Source organism: Furipterus horrens, unplaced genomic scaffold (assembly GCF_987537825.1).
Source record: "Furipterus horrens unplaced genomic scaffold, mFurHor1.1.pri manual_scaffold_4, whole genome shotgun sequence".
NCBI lineage: Eukaryota > Metazoa > Chordata > Mammalia > Chiroptera > Furipteridae > Furipterus > Furipterus horrens.
Window position 1 is genome coordinate 58094341 of NW_028327174.1, and position 8404 is coordinate 58102744.

The window sequence follows — 8404 nt, forward strand, 5'->3', positions numbered from 1 at the left end:
GGTTAAAAAATTGAATAAGATATTGTCCCTTCTCATTACAGCTATAATACATTATACATTAATAACTATTACAGTAAAGGTAAAAGAATTAAGAGGATGTAAGTGAAGTAAAGGGAATGACATGTTAGTTTTGCTCTCAGCTCAGTTTGTTTCTGGCTAATGTTTCCAAAAGTCTTGGTGATTTTTCCTCTTTCTCCCCCTTTCCTGCCTCCCAGAGGCATCAGTGGCTGCAATTGTGCTACTCCATGCTCCTTATAGTGGTATAGAGAAATGTCTGGGCTTCTTCTAGGTGTTATGAAGGCTTTGGACAATTGTTCATATTTTGGACAAAAAAAAACATATCCAAATATATTTTGACACTAACAATATAATTTATAGAAAGGAAGATAGGCAGTCCATTACAACAGATGAGATTTCCAAGGTGACAGAGAGCCAAGACAGTGAAAAGGAGAATACAAAAAAAAGAGACTTGTTAAATATCATTAAGGACATGAAAGTTGGATTAAACACAGTAAATGTGCAAACCACAAAGCCGCCTGACATAAGACCACTTAAAAGTTTGGAGGCTACAATTGGAAGACTTCAAAAAGCTACAGACAATGCCCAAAAGAAGAGACATGAGTCAATGAGGCTTGAGTTGGTGGCCACTGCATCTGTCCTTGCAGTGTCTCTCCCTTTTGACAGGCAGACAACCAGCTGCTCACGCAACTCCAACAGCATGAGGAAGACGCAAGGGCACAGAAAGATGATGAAAGACCTAAAATTAGATTTTGTGACATAATATCAGATAGAAAACCTGCCAATGTGCCACAGCTAGAGTTAGCATAAGATTCAGTTTGATGAAGGATCTGACAATTATGTTGGCCAGAAGAAGACTGTTGAACTTAGAAAAAATTTCAGAAAAAATATATTCAAGGGGAAAGGACTTAATATTTTTTTAGCTAAGGCAGCTGTTTAAGAGGCATCTGAAACAGAAACAACCCCTACATTTTGAGATGCGGAATTTGCCAAACAGTTAGCTACAGTAAATGAACAAACAGCCCTTTCAGAATGGTTTTGAAGAGATGATTCAGTGTGTGGAAGAGGGGAAACTGTGGGAGTTCCCAATTAACAATGGAGCAGGTTTTGAGGATGATGGTTCAGAATTTCATGAACATATATTTCTGGATAAATACCTGGAGGATTTTCCAAAACAAGGACTAATCGCCACTCCATGAAGCTGGTGACCAGTGGCCTTTCCAAAAACCCATATCTGAATGTTAAAAAGTAGAACACATTGAGTGGTTTAAAATTATTTATAAAAAAACAATTAGACATTCTAAAAGAAGGTGGCAAACAGTTTGAAGACCATGTAAATTTTTACTTCAAGCTGTTGGAGATTGATATTATAACTAACCAAAATAATTTTACTAAGAAAAGAGAATATAGGTCATGGAGAGATTACTATTGGAAGGATTGAGGCAGTTTTATGTGAGGTTGCAAATGGACTTACTTGTAACTTACTCATAATGGGCAAAAAGAAGGCACAATGAAAAACAAGGTCAAAGCTTTTAGTCCAAGAGACTGAAATAATGTTGGCATTGACAGAAATAGGAACCTGGTAATTATGATAATATTAACTTTGCATCAATTTATAATTGATACAGGTTGTGATAAGCCAACTGTTTTTTATTCAATTCTAAATTTTGTAGCATGGTTATAAAACATTTGTTTTTTAAGAGTTAACCTCATTGAACTCAAGATGTTTAACTCAAATGGTGTTTAAATGAGTAAAGAATGAGGAAATATATCCCCAGTTGGTTCTTTTTTGATGTAAATGTTCTGGAAATGTGAACAAACACTTAGCTTTGCTAAAAATGTATTATCTTACAAGCCATTTGCACTACCTTACCTTTTGGAAAGTTTTGGAGGTGGTATAGAAATAAAAATTTAACTCTAACCTTGAAAAATTTAACTATAACCCTGAAAAGTTTGATAATAACCACAACATACATAAAATCATAGACATATGAAGAGAGGAATCTCATTGTACTGTAACAAAACTTCAGCAAACATGAGCTTTGGTCTAAGGAAAGAAAAACCTAAGCCAACTCCATGAAGTCTTGGAAAATATGTAGGAAGACATTGCCAGTAACATTACATTCCAATCAGTAACACATGCTTTTCCTGAGGTTAAAATTACTATTTAAAATAAATGAGCAAAGACAGTAAACTTTCTGCAGATGCTATTATTTTTTAACTTTCTTATTAATGCTGTAAGTCAAACCTCCCTCCTCCACATAAGAGTCTCTGGCCTGGAACCTCTAAAATGCTGTTTTTGTAGACTGCATGAGGCACTTCTTTCTCTAAGGACCTATTTTCCTCTCTGAGGAATGAGAGGATAAGACTTGACTTCCTCTCTGCCTCCCCTTTTCCCAACCTCTCTTTCTCCTTTCTTCCTTCCTTGAACTTTAATTGAAGACCTCTGTACCCTAGTTTACACTCGTACATTTTACTCAGAATACTATAATCCCTAACAAGTCTTCTTATCTTTAGTACAGTAATCCTCTATATCGTGGTTCACTTATCGCAGCCTCACTGTATCGCGGGATTTAAAAAATATTATATTTAATTATTTATTGCAGATTTTTTGCTATATCGTGGGATTTTGAGGTATTGTATACGTATGTTGTTAAAGTTACATAGGTTTAAGAGTGTAGAACATGTTTAAGAACATAAGTAGTGTTTATAAAAGTGTGGAAAAGGTTAATAAGGGAGTGGGAAAGGTTAATAAGGGACTGGGAATGGCTTATAAGTGTGTGGGAAGGGTTTATAAAGCCTTAAAATATATATAAATACTAAAATAAATGTAAGGTTCCTACTTCGTGGATTTTCACCTATTGTGGGGGGGGGGTCTAGAACGTCATACCCACAATAAGTGAGGGAATATTGTATTGTCATCCCCGAGACCATTCTAAAAAAAAAAACAGCCTGATTAATGAACCTGACATTCCAGTGTGACTGTGTCCTTTCTTGGTCTACCGTAGTTAAGTCTACCTGATGTGGCTGCCACTAACCTTTCTATAGCTTAATCTCAGGCCACGGTCCCCCATTCTCTCGTCCTGCTACAGCAGCATTCTCTGAATGCAGTGAGAGCCCTCTCTGATTTTCTGCACAAGCAAGCTGCTACTCTTCAAATTGTTATCAAATGTCCTTTCCTCTGAACTGCCTTCAGAAAGAGTTAGTTGTTTTCTTCTCTCTAGTCACCATGCTTGATATTTGCCTCTATGTAATATACTTATTCTGCAGTATTACTCTAACATTTTTTATTACGTGTGTTTCTTTCAGCCCTGGGTACAGTGCCTTGCACATTATGGGTGGTCAGTAAGTATGTGCTGAGTTGTCAGCATGTCAGTGATTTTTATTTGGAATTGAACTACATAAATGTCCTACATTTTCAACATCTTTTTGATAAATCCAGAGGTCACTGAAAACTATAAGAGCGGAAAAATGTGATTTTAGTATTTCTGAATAAAAGTTTTATATTTGAGATGTGATTATCAGTTTCATGTATTGACAACTAAATAAAGCAGTAAAATTTGTGATCATTTTAAGGTATGGGGAAATGTCTGGGCTTCTTCTAGGTGTTAAGGCTTTGGACAGTTGTTCATATTATGGATTCCTAAGCTATTTCTGCCCCCCAAAATCAACACATCTGTTTCCTGCCCTGGAGAAAATTTTTTTGCTCACCTGTAGTTTGACTTAATGTTATGTCTTCTGACATGTACTTGGAAAGCCTGTGTGACACATTTTCCTATAAATTTGGCTACAGTTTTCATTGAGCCAACTTGACCACTTCTCCTTATGAAAACACTATAAATTCCAGGATCTAATTGGCACAGGATTGCTTTTCCACAGATGAAGCCAGATGTAGAGCAGATCCCCAGTTATGTTCTCTTAGCTAGCGTTTTTCCTGCATTTTTTCCCCTAAGAATATCTCTTTAAACAATATCAGGAAATTGAGCAAAAAATGTATTTTTGAGGGTTAGTTGAGCAAAAGTTTGAAGAAATACATAAAAAATGTAATCTTTATTCTTTTACAACCCCTGACTAAATTTTTTAGCACATAATATTTTACAAAAAAGTGACTTTTAAAGTGCAGATTAAATGCCAGTTGCTTACTTGACATAGATACAAGTATTAACATCTCAATGCAAAACTTTAAATCTTATATAATTGTTAAAAGAATCATACTTTAGAAGAAATAACATCACAGACATTTAGTTTCATTAATACTAAAAACACTACAATTTTAAATGTGAAGATTGAGGTTAGAAATTTGGAGCTTACCCAGTTATTACAAAACAAGAAAGGTCAATAATTTCACATGTATCTTAGAATGAACAGGCCTTTAGCCTGGTGGGAAATTGCTTATAAGTGACTTTTGGATGAGCAGTTTTAATAAAGTGATGCAAATTTAAACCATTCTGTAGTAGACGAAGTAGAGAATGTATGGCAAGAAAAATAAGTCTATTGTTGTTAAAACTTATTTTAACCAAATCAGAAGAAAAAGAAAGATATGAACCAATGGGCTAGAGGGGTATCATGGTCAAATAAAATGATTTTTCTTTATAATCATTTATTTATTAGAAGGTACTAAAGAGCAACCAAAAGTAGGCGCAATATCTGGTGGGAATTTGACCCATGAAATAAAGGTTAAATCCATGTTCCTATTTGTGTAAGGTTCAGTCTGTGATATGGGATGGGTAGATTTCAAGAAGAAAACCACAGCCTTATTAGCCTGCGGTATTAAAAGAGAAGGTTTCAGGCTCAGAGTGGCTGGGGATTGAGGAGAAGATTCTAAAAAGGATGAGTCCACAGGTGGGAAATCTGATATCATCATGTAAACTGCCCCTGAATTGCAAAGACTCTGAGGAGACTCCAATGAGCTAATGGAAATAAAAAACTACATAGCTAAAAATATTTAGCTGCTGCTAAATTAGATTGGTTAAATACTAATTGTTTTGGAAGAATTAAAGCTTTTATACAGTTCTGATGAAAATTCAACATGCAAACCATATTCAAAAAGTATGACACTTTTTCAATAATGTTAAATATCTATCTGACATCACTCAGCCATTTCACTCATAGGTATCTGCCAAAACAAAATGAAACATATGTTCACATGAAGACTCAGACATGAATGTTCATCAAAGTTTTATTTATTTATTTATTTATTTATTGACTCAGGTACATAACCATTTTTATTGATTAAAATATATGTACAAGTTAGAAGATCAATTCGCTTAATCCCACCATTCATAGTTAACCAATTCACACCTAGTATATATTTTTCCAGATTTATTTCTGTGCACATACATATTACAAATATTTTTTAAAATATACAATCATATTATGAACACTATATAGAGTGATATCTTGTCAATTTAGATCTATATCTTATTTGGTATTCATATAGTTCTGTATCATTAAAACTGCATGGCCTGCCCTGGTTGGTGTGCTTCAGTGGATTGAGCACCAGCCTACAAACCAAGGGGTCACAGGTTTGGTTCCCAGTCAGGGCACATGCCTGGGTTGTGGGCCAGGTCCCCAGTTGGGGGTGCACAAGAGGCAACCACACATTGCTGTTTCTCTTCCTTGCTTTCTCTCTCCCTTCCCCTCTCTCTAAAATAAATAAATGAGTGAAAACCTTTACAAAACATAAAAAATGAAAACAACAACAACAACAAAAATCCCCGCATAGCCTTTCACCTGATAGCTACACCAAAATTTATGTCATTCCATGTTTCTGGACATTTTTGTTTTACTAATATTTAGATATTGTAAACAATGCCTTAAACATATGTGTACCCCTCTCTCTCTGGTATAATTATTTTCTTACAATGAAGTCCTAGAAATGGAATTGCAAGGTCTAAGAGATTAAGAGCATTTTTAAGGCTTTACGACGTTGTATCTGTTACATCTTGCTTCCAAACAAATTCCTCCGTGGAGCCAGTGCCCAGTCTGCAGCCTTCAGCACAGGTGAAGGTGTCCAGGCCGCCCCTGTCAACACTCCTGCCCAGCCTGTCCACCTTTTGGTAGTTGAGGAGCTGAGGCATAACCTGGAATTCAAATATTCTCATGGTACCACAGGAGCAATCTGGAATACCCTTTACTTGAGGGGTATTCTCCATGCGGGCAATTCCTCTGCTCTATCTGAGAATCTGTTCTGGTTTTAGGATTATTTTAGTTTTTAACTCCTGGAAAGTTTTATCTTCCCTAGACTTATGTTTTGCCGTGGATCCAATTCTTCCTCAGGTGCTCCAACCATGTCTCCTATAATCTCCGATTCATATTTTCCGAAGATTTCAGATGTAATCTCATCTTCTGTTTCTATTACAGTGTTAAATTCTGGGAAGTTGTGGTCTGAAACTGATTGTCCCAATTATCTGATTGTGTGCAAGCCTGCCTACCTCCCGACCTCCAGCCCAGTGTCTCGGGGCTCCTCGCTCCAGTGATGCACTTTGTGCTAGAGCAGTTTTGGAGCCTCCACAGCCGCACACCCTGAAGAGATGAGCCCCAGGCTTGAGCTGGAGGCACATGGTTTCTCCCCGTCTCTGGGGAAAGATGGTGAGAAAGTGGCTCATATGCATCAAACAGAAGTCATTTGTCCTGGGGAGCTGATTTCTAAAAGCTTGCTGGGAACCGGTTCGGGCCGCCTCCGCAAAGCCCGGCTCCCTCTCCGCAGTGCCGCTATGATGACGCGTCACCCCGCTGGAAGGCAAAAGTCGGGAATCTGGCATCTTCATGTTTATTAGCCAAGGATTAAACAAATTGTGGTGTATCCATTACAGTGATTCCCTACTCATCCATAAAAACAAAACAATTATTAATACACTTGATAATGTGGATAAGTTTCAACGGGTGAAAGATGCAAGCAATAAAACAGTATATATTACTGCGTTTATATAAAATTATATAAATTGCTAGTTAATCTATGGTAACGAAGAGTAAGTCAGCAGTTGCCTGGTGAGGCACAGCAGGTTAGGGTAGGAGGAGGGGGCTACACAGGGCGAAAGGAAACTTGGAGGTGATAGAAATATGCATTATATTGGTGTGTCAATGGTATCACGGATGGGTCCACGTGCCACTTCTTATCAAATTTTATTCTAATTATGTGAAGTTTATTGTTCTTTAATTATACCTTAACAGCCCTTTGTTTTAATATTTTTATATTTTTAAGATATTTTTTGTTAAAACACATCCTACCGGCGTTACTTAATCTTGTCTCACAGCAAATTTAATTTTCTATGGGGGTTTGAAAGTCAATATTGGTGATTGGCCATAATGGACTATACCAGACCCTACCTTTAGTTATTGAGGCATGGGAGGTTGTTTCCCTGTTTCCATTACACTGGAAACAGTTATGCGTATCTTTAAATTTTTTTTTTCACCGAATGTATTATTGTCCAGAAGTTCACAGTGTGAAATGGTGACACATAAAATGAATGTAAGAAATAATTTAATCAGCATTAGTATCTAACTGTTAACCTCCATAGATTCACTACTAACACTGAGATGATATTTAAGTGAAATTAAAGAGAGTACAATGTATCCAGTCTAACCTCACCTTTCAGGTTACTAACCTGGGTGCCTAGCTATGAACATAGAGGGATTGAAAAATATGAGCCTGAGATTTTTAAAGGGTGTTGGTGACTTTAATAAACATTCTGCCTTGGGTACCTTGAAGAAGATTCTGTGCCTTTCATTTTCAATCAAGAGATTATTAAAAACTTAACTTCTGGCTACATTGTATCTTGAAGTTTATAATATCTTAAAATTTATGGATTCTCCAAGTGTGAGGCTTGATAAAGACTATCGAATATAAAATACAAAATAACAAAATAGAGGCACTTTGGCATATTATAGAAAAGAAATGATGGTGCAGATTAGAAAAGCATACCTGGACCTTTTTGCAATGTAAATATTTTAAAATAAATTCTTTTTTCCTCAAAAATAGATATTAATTCCACATGAGCAGCCCTGATTTTGACAGTCAGTTCTCACAGAGTACAGTACTTATAGAAAGAATAATTTGGTCAGAGGAATTTTCACAAACTTACTAAAAAATATTCTTGTTCCATCCAGCCTTACAGATAATAAACAGGCCACCTAACCTTCATGGCAAAACCACAACAGTCTGAGTCTTCAAGAAACTTCTTCCTTGTGTACAGCTAAATAAGGAGTTCAGACTACCTCAGGCAGTTAAAATACGTTTCTAACACTAGAGTTTTAAAAGTCTTCTTTCAACAATGAATACATTTCCATCTATTTCCTTTTTTATCAACACTAAGAGTATGGATAATGTATTTATTTTGCAAGCAATATATGCTTTTTGCCTATAATAGCCAGCTTTCATTGTGAT

The 8404-nt window shown here is 36.1% G+C and overlaps 2 pseudogenes; one reads left to right on the top strand and one right to left on the bottom strand.

The window, feature by feature from the left end:
• Positions 1-1270, top strand: part of LOC150012041 (small ribosomal subunit protein mS31-like) — a 161509-nt pseudogene extending 160239 nt beyond the window's left edge.
• Positions 1271-5939: 4669 nt separating this feature from the next.
• On the bottom strand, positions 5940-6788 carry LOC150012042 (uS5 assembly chaperone PDCD2 pseudogene; annotated as a pseudogene).
• Positions 6789-8404: the final 1616 nt, after the last annotated feature.